Source organism: Myotis brandtii, unplaced genomic scaffold (genome assembly GCF_000412655.1).
Source record: "Myotis brandtii unplaced genomic scaffold, ASM41265v1 scaffold157, whole genome shotgun sequence".
NCBI classification, from domain to species: domain Eukaryota; kingdom Metazoa; phylum Chordata; class Mammalia; order Chiroptera; family Vespertilionidae; genus Myotis; species Myotis brandtii.
In genome coordinates, this window is record NW_005355708.1 from 5,043,309 (window position 1) to 5,053,963 (window position 10,655).

Below are 10,655 nucleotides of genomic sequence, written 5' to 3' on the forward strand. Positions count from 1 at the left end.
GCCCAGAAGCGAGTTCTCCCCGGGCCGGGGAGGGTGGGAGTGTGACCAGGCGCGGGGAGCAGGCTGGGGGGGCCCCCTGCCGTCTCCCCAGAACTTGAAGCTGCATTATTGATGGAGTCCAGCAGGGAGGATAATGTGGGGAGGCTGAGGGGGAGGGCATGGGGGGGCGCAGGGTGGGGGGAGGTTCAGCAGGGACTCTGGCTGTAACCCCTTCGTGGCCTGGGTGCTTGGAGTTTCACGGGGAGACCTGTGAGGTCCTGAAGAGTGCCCCCAGCATGTCACGCTGTGAATGGGGGTGTCCTGGAAATCGAGGGAGTGTGAGAGAGCGGGGTGTGCGTGGGAGGACACGTGTCAGTCATCCTGCAGGGAGTGTGTGTGTGTGTGTGTGTGTGTGAGTGCCAGCAGCCCTGTGGTGCCTATAGCTGGGGAGTGTGTGTGTGTGGAGGGGGGGTGCATGCTAGTCTGTGAGTAAGTGTGTCAGAGTGTCAAGGAGGCAGTGTGAGTGGCAGGGTGTGGGAGGACTGTGTGCGTGTGCGGGAGGGTGTGGGTGTGGGGGAGGCTGGCAGAGGCTGTCAAGGTGATGGGCACGGGTGTGCCAGCTGAGGGGTGGGGGTACTGTATCCGCAGCTCCAGCCTGTGCCGGGGAGGGAATGAGGTTGTGATCCTGTACAAGGTGCACTGGATTCACGTGTCTCCTGCCTTTTCTCCCAGATCTAATGGGAGGGAGACAGACCCAGCCAGGGGCACAGAGTTGGGGGTGCTGGGGGGCTGCCTGTAGCAATACACACGTGCTGTCACATGTGTGAGTTCGGTGCATTCGGAACAGAGCTGAGGGGAGAGGGTGTGCTCATTTCCGAGGCGTGAGCCTCTCTCTCTCTCTCTCTCTCTCTCTCTCTCTCCTCCCCCCTTATCTCTCTCTCTCTCTCTCTCTCTCTCTCTCTCTCTCTCCCCCTCCCCCGATGTTTGTGTGTTTCTAGAGGGGCAAAGGGGAGGCCACTGGCCCTGTGGGTTGCATTATCCCTGTGTATCTGTCCGGGCCCTGGGTGTCTTTGCAGGAGCCCATGTTTTGCGCTGCAGGCCTGTGGGTGAGGGTCTGAATGCCGCTCTGTGGGCCGACAGGGTGTGTGTGCGTGTGTAGATGTGGACATTGTGCGTGTCTTCCTGGGGTGCTGTTTGTGTTGGCCATGTTCCCGCCTGGTCACACTCCGGCCTGCATCAGTCAGGAGCCCTCCCTCACCTCCAGCAACTTTTCCACTCCAGCCCCAGAGTGTGCTGGGTCCTCGGCAGAACCAGGGGCACAGGAGGCCAGAGGCGTCCTGTGGAAACGGGGTCAGGGGCATGATGTGCCCCAGAGTCCGTGTTCACTCTGGGGGTGAGGGAGAGGGTGGCCGGAGGGCAGAGCTTTGCTCTTGGGAGCCGAAAGCTCCAGCTACTCAGCTCCACACCCCTCAGCCCCAGGCCTGGCTCAGGTCCGGCTGTGTTTGTTGACTTATATGCTTGTTGGGAAACAGCCGGATGCCAGGCTGCTGGCCCAGGGGTGTGGGCATCTCTGGCAGCCCCTGGCTTGGCCCAGACCCCCCTTCCAGATGGGGTGTGGTGGGGAGTGGCAAAGGCCAGTTTGGCAGCGCCTTTCGAGGGTAAATAAGGAGATTCTGAAAGTCAGAGGAACATGACCGGTCAGGCAGTAATCCGAGTGGCCGCTGGGCCAGGGAGGGTGAGGGCCTGTGGCTTCCAGTGCTGGAGGGTGGGAGGGGCCTGAGGTGGGATAAAGGGGTCAGAGGGCAGCTGGGCAGGTGATGAGAGGTCAGGGACAAGGAGGGTCACCACCAGTTGCACCTTGGAGCCCAGGAGAGCTGAGATGGCCTTGGGGACCACAGCGGCTGCGGCTCATTTGACCAGGGAGGACTTGTTTATGGAGGTTCTGCCAATAACCTCCGAGTTCTGGGGAGTCCTGCGTCAGGAGAAAGGCCCCTGACCCAGGCTGGGGCAGCTGGGAAGGGAGACTTCCCTCTCAGCCAGGCCTGGAAGAGGGAGTGTTTGGGGATGGAGGGGAGGGTCTGCACCCTCTTCCCTCAGCCTTTCTGGCACCCACAGCTCTGGCTGCTACACCCCGGGGTTAAGAGGGGTGGGCAAGCCTAGCTGACAGAGGTACAAGCACAAGGGACAGATAGACAGGAAGGAGAAAGATGACAGAGACAGGAGGTGAGAGAGAGAGAGAAAGGGGGGAGGTAGAAAAAAAAGTGAAAAGAGACAGAAAGCACATATGAGAGATGGAGAGACAAAGGGAGGAAGAGAAAGCATCACGACCGATCGAGAGAGGCAGGAGACAGAGATGGAGAGAGAACAAAAATAGCTCAGCATTAAGATAATTGCAGCTCGCAGCTCTGCCCTCCGCTAGGAATTAAATGAGGTTTTATTACTTTGATTTTTCTCTCCTGGATCCTACGCGACTTCTCAAGAACTTGGGGAAAAGTTTTTCAGGTGGGCGGTCAGGTGGTGGGGGCTGCGTGGGTGACAGAGGAAGGGAACAGGACTTCTGGGAGCTGGGGGAGGTATGGGGAGCGGCAAGGGGAGTGGGGAGCGGCTGGGAGGGGAGGAGGCCCCAGGGGGAGGGGAAGGGAGCCTGTGTCAGGCACATCCCAGAGGGGCTGAGAAGCAAGGGGCCAGGGTGACCTCCATTCTCTTTGACTTAGAATTAATCATATGCAAATGAGATGTAAAAATAATATGCCACTCTTTGGGTATTATTCTTGAGTTAGAAGCACAGGCGATTGGGCCCAAGGAACAAATCTAAGACCTTGTTTGACATAACCCTAATTGAACTTTGGATCTTTCTACTTGGACTGACAAAAAAAAAAGTCTTATCACAAGCTGTCTATTGATGTACAATAGGTGTAAGCACACTATTTTTTAAAGGGTTTTTTAATGTTTTAGAGAGAGAGGAAGGGAGAGGGAAAGAGAGAAACATGGAATCGCAACCCCCTATCTGGAACCTACTGCGAATCGAACCAGCAACCTTTTGATGCACAGGACGATGCCCAAACAACTGAGCCCCACCGGCCAGGGCCTGAGCACACTATTTTGAGCGCACAATTTCTCTTCACATCATTGCCTGGAGCTTGCCACAGTGCCCGGCATACAAGAGGGACTACATTAACTGTCTCTGGAAGGTGAATTAGGGAGGGTGGTGTGAGGCCTTTGCCCTGTTTCTCGGAGGTGGGGAGAATGGACACTCAGGAATAGTCTTTCCAGCGGTTCTCAACCTGTGGGTCGCGACCCCTTTGGGGGTCGAACAACCCTTTCACAGGGAAAACACATATATAATTACATACTGTTTTTGTGATTAATCACTATGCTTTCATTATGTTCGATTTGTAACAATGAAATTGGGGGTCACCACAACATGAGGAACTGTATTAAAGGGTCGCGGCATTAGGAAGGTTGAGAACCACTGCTCTATTCCTTCCCCCAAGCAAGATACAGTCTAATGGGCTGAATATAAACTGGGGGGCTGGGAAGACCTGAGGAAGAATCTGAGGTCTATACCTTACTGTGTGACTTCAGACCAAGTTCTTAGCCTCTCTGGGCCTCAGTTTCCTTGTGTTTCAAAGCCCAGCTCATAAGTAGCAGTGACAATTCAATAAGAAGTGAGTAGAAGTCAGCAGGAAAAGAGGAAGCCCAAATATGAGATGGATTGACTCCGTAAAAGAAGCCATAGGCATGAGTCTACAGGAGCTGAGCACGGCTGTTCAGAACAGGACATTGTGGGCATCATTCATTCATAGGGTCACCAGGAATAAGAGCTGAATCAATTGCATGAACATATTCTTACACACACACACACACACACACACACACACACACACACACACCAGCCCAGTGCAGGGCTCCAGGTAGGTCATCAAGAAAAGTTCCTGCTCTATGGGGTACAGTCTGAAAATGGCCAGCAGGTGGCAGAGTCGGCTAGAGTTTGGGCTGACCTGCTGGCACTTTGAGACTGTAGTTAGGCATCACACCCATGACCTTGGCACCACTGAGTTGAACCCAGCTGGCTGGGTTGGCATGAGGCAGCTGGAAGGGGGATGCCCCAGGAAGCCCTGGAAGCAAACTTAGAGAAGCTGGGGAGCACTAGCTGGGCGCACTGGGGCATCTTTCCCTGCCCCTGTGGTGGTGATGGGCAATGGGGGGGGGGGGGGGGGGAGGAGGGGAGCATTCCAAGTCCTGCCTCTGGAGAGGAGTGGACAGGGTACACTTTCAGCAGGGACAATGGTGGCTCCAGGACAGGCGGGCAATCATCCGAGACATGCATTCACACATTCATTCATCCATTATGCATCCTTTTGCTCATTCAATAAATCCCCATTGGGTGCTTTAAAAACACACACACACACAACTTTATTGAGTTAGAATTTATATACAATAAAATGTACCAATTTTAAATACACATTTCTGTGAGTTTTTGAAAATTTTATAGCATATAACCACTCTCACAATACAGATATAGAACATTTTCATCACCCAAAAGCATTCTCTTTTGCCCCATGCAAATCAACCTCCCCTCTCCCCTCACTGGGTGTATCATTAGTCTTAGCACACTATTTTGAGACATATCCTTCCCACCATCTGTCTTTGCATCATCATCTGCCTGCCATAGTGCCCAGAATACAGTAGGCACTACATGCTGTAGAGGGGATGAATTGAGAAATGAATGAATGGATGAATATGGAAGTCAAAGACATGGACTGCGGGTGCATACACGGAGGCATTTACTCTCTACTGGGCACTGGGCTAGGTCCTTATATACACATTACCTCAGTATCATTCCATTTTACAGAACCTTTTGCCTAGACCCAGAGCCTGGTTCAAACACAGTCTGACCCCAGAGCTCTCACTCTTTACTGCTGCCTTTAATACATTCAGGATGGGCAAGTGGAAGGTCGCCTGCATGTACTGCACCAGCCTTCCGTCTTGCTCAGCGTTGGACGGGGGTTTCTCTCTCACCCAGCCTAGTTTGGACCCATCTGGGGTTGGTGGAAAGGGGGCTGGTGGGGTGGGGTGGGAAGCAGAAATCAATGTGCCTAGGCTGCCCTCTGGTGGCAGATCCGAGTACAGCGGTTTCTCTGCTTTCTGGCGCCCCCAGGTGGGGTGTTGCTGAGAAGAACGAACAAGCCAGCAGCCCACAGCGGGGGCAGCCTCTACCCGGGGGCACCTGGAGACTCCCTGCTCTGGCCACTGCCTGGTGCCCCCCGAGGTGCCAGCTGAGGCTGCCCCCGAAGAATGCCAGCTGCCGGAGCCCGCCGCCTCCCACCCCCTCCACCAGCCTCATACACACTCCAATCCCGGTCCAGTCGGCTGCTTCCATTCCCTGAAGAAGAGGCCCTAAAGTTAAAACAGCTGTTAATTTATAAACCAATTTTTCCGTGACTGCTTAATAAATCGCCAGCAGCTGCTCTGCCCCCTCCTCCTGCCCAGGCACCGGCCCTCAGGGCTGCATGGAGAAGCTCAGAGCCGCCGGCCTCCCCTCCTGCCTCCTTCCCCCAACTCCCCAACTGGCCCCCATTTTCCGGGAAGGTGGGTGGGCGTGGGGGAAACCCTGATGAACCCAGTTCCTTCGGGTTTCAGTGGAGTGGAGAGGTGAGGATGGGTTTTCTTACCTAGTGGGCTGCAGCCCAAAGGCCATCCCTACCAATGCCCTACAACCCTCCTCCGCCCAACACACACCCCTAGACTCCCAGGCCCAGAAGATGGGTGCCAAAGGTTGCCTTAGTTCTGGGGAGATGAGGATGCCCAGATTCCCCAGAGAAGTTTCCCTGAGCCCCTGGGAGGTAAGGGGACTCTGGGCTCATCCTTGGGAGCGCTGGAATCTCAATTCCCATATCAGGGTGGTCCCCCTGACAGATGCTAACAACCCCCGGACTCTGCTGTTCTCTCAAGGGTGGGCTGGGGAGATGCCCACACACCCATCCTCAGGATGATGGGAGGGGGGATTTGGGCCTCCAGAACAGTCACTTTGCCCAACTCCCACATATAGAAGGCACCACGAAAATCCACCTGGCGGGCACAGGCATGTTCTTTAGTTTTTTTTTGTTTGTTTTTGTTTTTTTTTTAGAGAAGAAGGGATAGGGAGAGAGAGAAACATCGATCTGCTACCCCCTTATGCCCCCTGAGCCTGAAACCCAGGCATGTGCCTTGACCAAGAATTGAACTGACAACTCCCGTGCACAGGACGCCGCCCAACCCACTGAGCCACACCTGCCAGGGCCACAGGCACTGCAAATTCCAAAGGCACTCAGGGGGAAAGTCCTGCTGGTGCTGTGACCCCTGACTCCTCTGGGCAAGGGGTCAATCTTGCCATGGCCCTGTAGCCACAAGGAGCTCCTAGAAAGGGGGAAGTAGGATGGTAAAGCACACCAGGTCAGGAGTTCAAATCCCGGCCTCCCACTTACTAGCTGTGTGACTTTGGGCAAGTAACTTAATCTCTCGTTCCTTTGTTTGTCTCCATTGATAAAATAGGGATAATTACAGAATTATGAGAATTAAACAAGTTCATGCATATACAGTGCCTGGCACATAGGAAGCGCTTACAAAGTGACAGAGCATTATCTTCACTTCCCCCTGCTGGATCTCCTGGGTCCCCCAAGTAGCAAATCTTGGGGTGGGGGTGTTCAGGAGATTTTCAGGGGGGTAAGTAGTAGTACTGGGAACAAAACTAAGAAGAAAACCAACTAGGATTCCTGAGTTATACGGTTCTGACGGGCTTTCTCATTCTGGGCCATTCTTCCACCACCTCCCCCAATCCCTTCACCCCTACCACTCCCTACTCTGGTAGCCATGCCCTCCCCCAGCCTGCTTCTTGGGAATGGGGTGGGAAGCAGAAATCAATGTGCCTAGGCTGCCCTCTGGTGGCAGATCCGAGTACAGCGGTTTCTCTGCTTTCTGGCGCCCCCAGGTGGGGTGTTGCTGAGAAGAACGAACAAGCCAGCAGCCCACAGCGGGGGCAGCCTCTACCCGGGGGCACCTGGAGACTCCCTGCTCTGGCCACTGCCTGGTGCCCCCCGAGGTGCCAGCTGAGGCTGCCCCCGAAGAATGCCAGCTGCCGGAGCCCGCCGCCTCCCACCCCCTCCACCAGCCTCATACACACTCCAATCCCGGTCCAGTCGGCTGCTTCCATTCCCTGAAGAAGAGGCCCTAAAGTTAAAACAGCTGTTAATTTATAAACCAATTTTTCCGTGACTGCTTAATAAATCGCCAGCAGCTGCTCTGCCCCCTCCTCCTGCCCAGGCACCGGCCCTCAGGGCTGCATGGAGAAGCTCAGAGCCGCCGGCCTCCCCTCCTGCCTCCTTCCCCCAACTCCCCAACTGGCCCCCATTTTCCGGGAAGGTGGGTGGGCGTGGGGGAAACCCTGATGAACCCAGTTCCTTCGGGTTTCAGTGGAGTGGAGAGGTGAGGATGGGTTTTCTTACCTAGTGGGCTGCAGCCCAAAGGCCATCCCTACCAATGCCCTACAACCCTCCTCCGCCCAACACACACCCCTAGACTCCCAGGCCCAGAAGATGGGTGCCAAAGGTTGCCTTAGTTCTGGGGAGATGAGGATGCCCAGATTCCCCAGAGAAGTTTCCCTGAGCCCCTGGGAGGTAAGGGGACTCTGGGCTCATCCTTGGGAGCGCTGGAATCTCAATTCCCATATCAGGGTGGTCCCCCTGACAGATGCTAACAACCCCCGGACTCTGCTGTTCTCTCAAGGGTGGGCTGGGGAGATGCCCACACACCCATCCTCAGGATGATGGGAGGGGGGATTTGGGCCTCCAGAACAGTCACTTTGCCCAACTCCCACATATAGAAGGCACCACGAAAATCCACCTGGCGGGCACAGGCATGTTCTTTAGTTTTTTTTTGTTTGTTTTTGTTTTTTTTTTAGAGAAGAAGGGATAGGGAGAGAGAGAAACATCGATCTGCTACCCCCTTATGCCCCCTGAGCCTGAAACCCAGGCATGTGCCTTGACCAAGAATTGAACTGACAACTCCCGTGCACAGGACGCCGCCCAACCCACTGAGCCACACCTGCCAGGGCCACAGGCACTGCAAATTCCAAAGGCACTCAGGGGGAAAGTCCTGCTGGTGCTGTGACCCCTGACTCCTCTGGGCAAGGGGTCAATCTTGCCATGGCCCTGTAGCCACAAGGAGCTCCTAGAAAGGGGGAAGTAGGATGGTAAAGCACACCAGGTCAGGAGTTCAAATCCCGGCCTCCCACTTACTAGCTGTGTGACTTTGGGCAAGTAACTTAATCTCTCGTTCCTTTGTTTGTCTCCATTGATAAAATAGGGATAATTACAGAATTATGAGAATTAAACAAGTTCATGCATATACAGTGCCTGGCACATAGGAAGCGCTTACAAAGTGACAGAGCATTATCTTCACTTCCCCCTGCTGGATCTCCTGGGTCCCCCAAGTAGCAAATCTTGGGGTGGGGGTGTTCAGGAGATTTTCAGGGGGGTAAGTAGTAGTACTGGGAACAAAACTAAGAAGAAAACCAACTAGGATTCCTGAGTTATACGGTTCTGACGGGCTTTCTCATTCTGGGCCATTCTTCCACCACCTCCCCCAATCCCTTCACCCCTACCACTCCCTACTCTGGTAGCCATGCCCTCCCCCAGCCTGCTTCTTGGGAAAGAAGGGAACGCTTACACACACTCCAGCTCCTGGAGCCCCTACCTCTTAAGAAGTAAGTTCTTCCCAGTTGGTATAGCTCAGCAGTTGAGCATCATCCCAAGAGGCCATCGGTTCGATTCTTGGTCAAGGCACATGCCCAGGGTTGTGGGCTTGATCCCCTGTGGAGGGTATGTAGGAGGCAGCCAATCAATGATGTTTCTCTCTTTTCAATTTTTCTCTCTCTCTACCCCTCTCCTTTCCCCCCTCCCCCACCCCTGCTCAAAAATCAATAAACACATTTTTTAAAAAAAGAATTAAGTTCCTCCCACAGTCTGTCTAATGGAAATCCTTCCATTTCTTCTCTTGTTCTCTAGTCAATAGGGGCTGCCCTGACCCTTTCCTGCCCCTCCCCCACCCCCGGCAATGGGGATGGGGAGGCATCAGAGAGCCTGCTGGGCTCTTCTGTCAGAGGCCAATGTGAGCCTGGCCCTGCCATATCCTCCTTGTGTGCACAGAGCAATTCGGTCGGTTGGCCTCTTTGGGCCTTGGGTCCCCAGCTCTGTAATGGGGAGAATCCCAGAAGCTGCCTGCGGGTGTTGTGAGGGTTGAACGCGACGCTGCCCAGGAACCATGAAGCTCTTAGCATCAGGCCTGGCTCTCAGCAGGTGCTGAGGACATGGTGGTGGAAGGACAGGTGGCCGAGTGTGGTGGAAAGATGCCAGAGCTGGACTGTCTGGGTTCAAAGCCCACTCCACGGCTCCCAGCTGAGTGACCTTGGCTCTAACCTTTCTGAGCTCTGGTTCCTTCGTCCCTAAGATGGGGGCCTCAACAGAGCCTACGGCAGTGGGTGTCTGTGAGAGCCTAGAGCTCTGGAATAGTCCTCCAGCTAAGGGAGTGTTACCCGAACCCACAGTATGGCTAGTTGCTGTGACTGTCTGCCCCCCCCTGGAGCCCTGCTGCTCTTCGGGCTCTGCTCCACCCAGGGGCTCGTGGGTGGCAGAGGTTGGCAGGGGTGAGCACACCCAGACTGGAGACCCTGGTATTGGGGATCTCGGCTCAGGGCAGGCCCGCAGCCTCCACTTCCTCAGCGCTCCCACCTCTGGCATCCCCCTAGCTCTGGTTGGGGCGCCATCAGGAGGCACACCCCTCCGCCTCTTTGAGTCAATGGCCCTGCAGAGCAGCCAGCCTCCTCCCTCTGCCCAGGTCCTGACTACCTCCTGGAAATAAAGCGGGGTCCCGGGGGCCCACTCAAGCCTAGGACTGCTCTGCCAGGGTGCCAGCTGGTGCCCATGGGGGCGGGGCGGCAGTTTGATCAAGTGGAAAGGGAAAGCTGCAGGCACCCCGAGCCTTGGAGGGCCCCCCCCACCCCAGAGACAAGAAAGGACTGGGGCATCCAGGACACCTCGGAACTTCCTTCCCCTGCGGACGCACAGGGCGAGAGCGGAGCTGGGCCTGCCCAGCGCCCGGTTTCCTCGGCCGTCCTGCAGGTGGCGTCTTCCCTTCTGTTCCCTCCCCCTCTCCCTCGCCCCTGCCCCAAGGCCTTGGCTTTGGCCTCTCGCAGCTCCTTGCCCTCTTTCCTTTCTTAAAGAAACCCAGCTTAGCCGCCTCCCCCCACCGGATTCTCTCCTCGGAAGCCGCACAGAGGACACTAAGCCCAGGAGGGGCGGGGGAAAAGCTGACCCCTCGCTGGAGACCCGCCTCTGCCAGGTCTGGGGCCGCGTCCCCGGCCCGCGCCGTCCCGGATCAGCCAGAGAGACCATTAAAATTTTATGCAGAATGAAAATGGGCCAGGTCTCCAGCTTCCTCGCTCCCATCCAATGATTTATTACTCGCAAATACCACAGAACTAATTAGTATAGTAATTAATTAATACGCATTTGCATATTTGCATGTGCAATTAGTGCAGTGGAGTGATTACTGGGAGAATGAGGGGCCCCGGATTGTCAGATGTGAGGGGGAAGTGGCCTGGAAAAGAGTTAGTGGGAATGAACTTTGTAGGGAGCGCG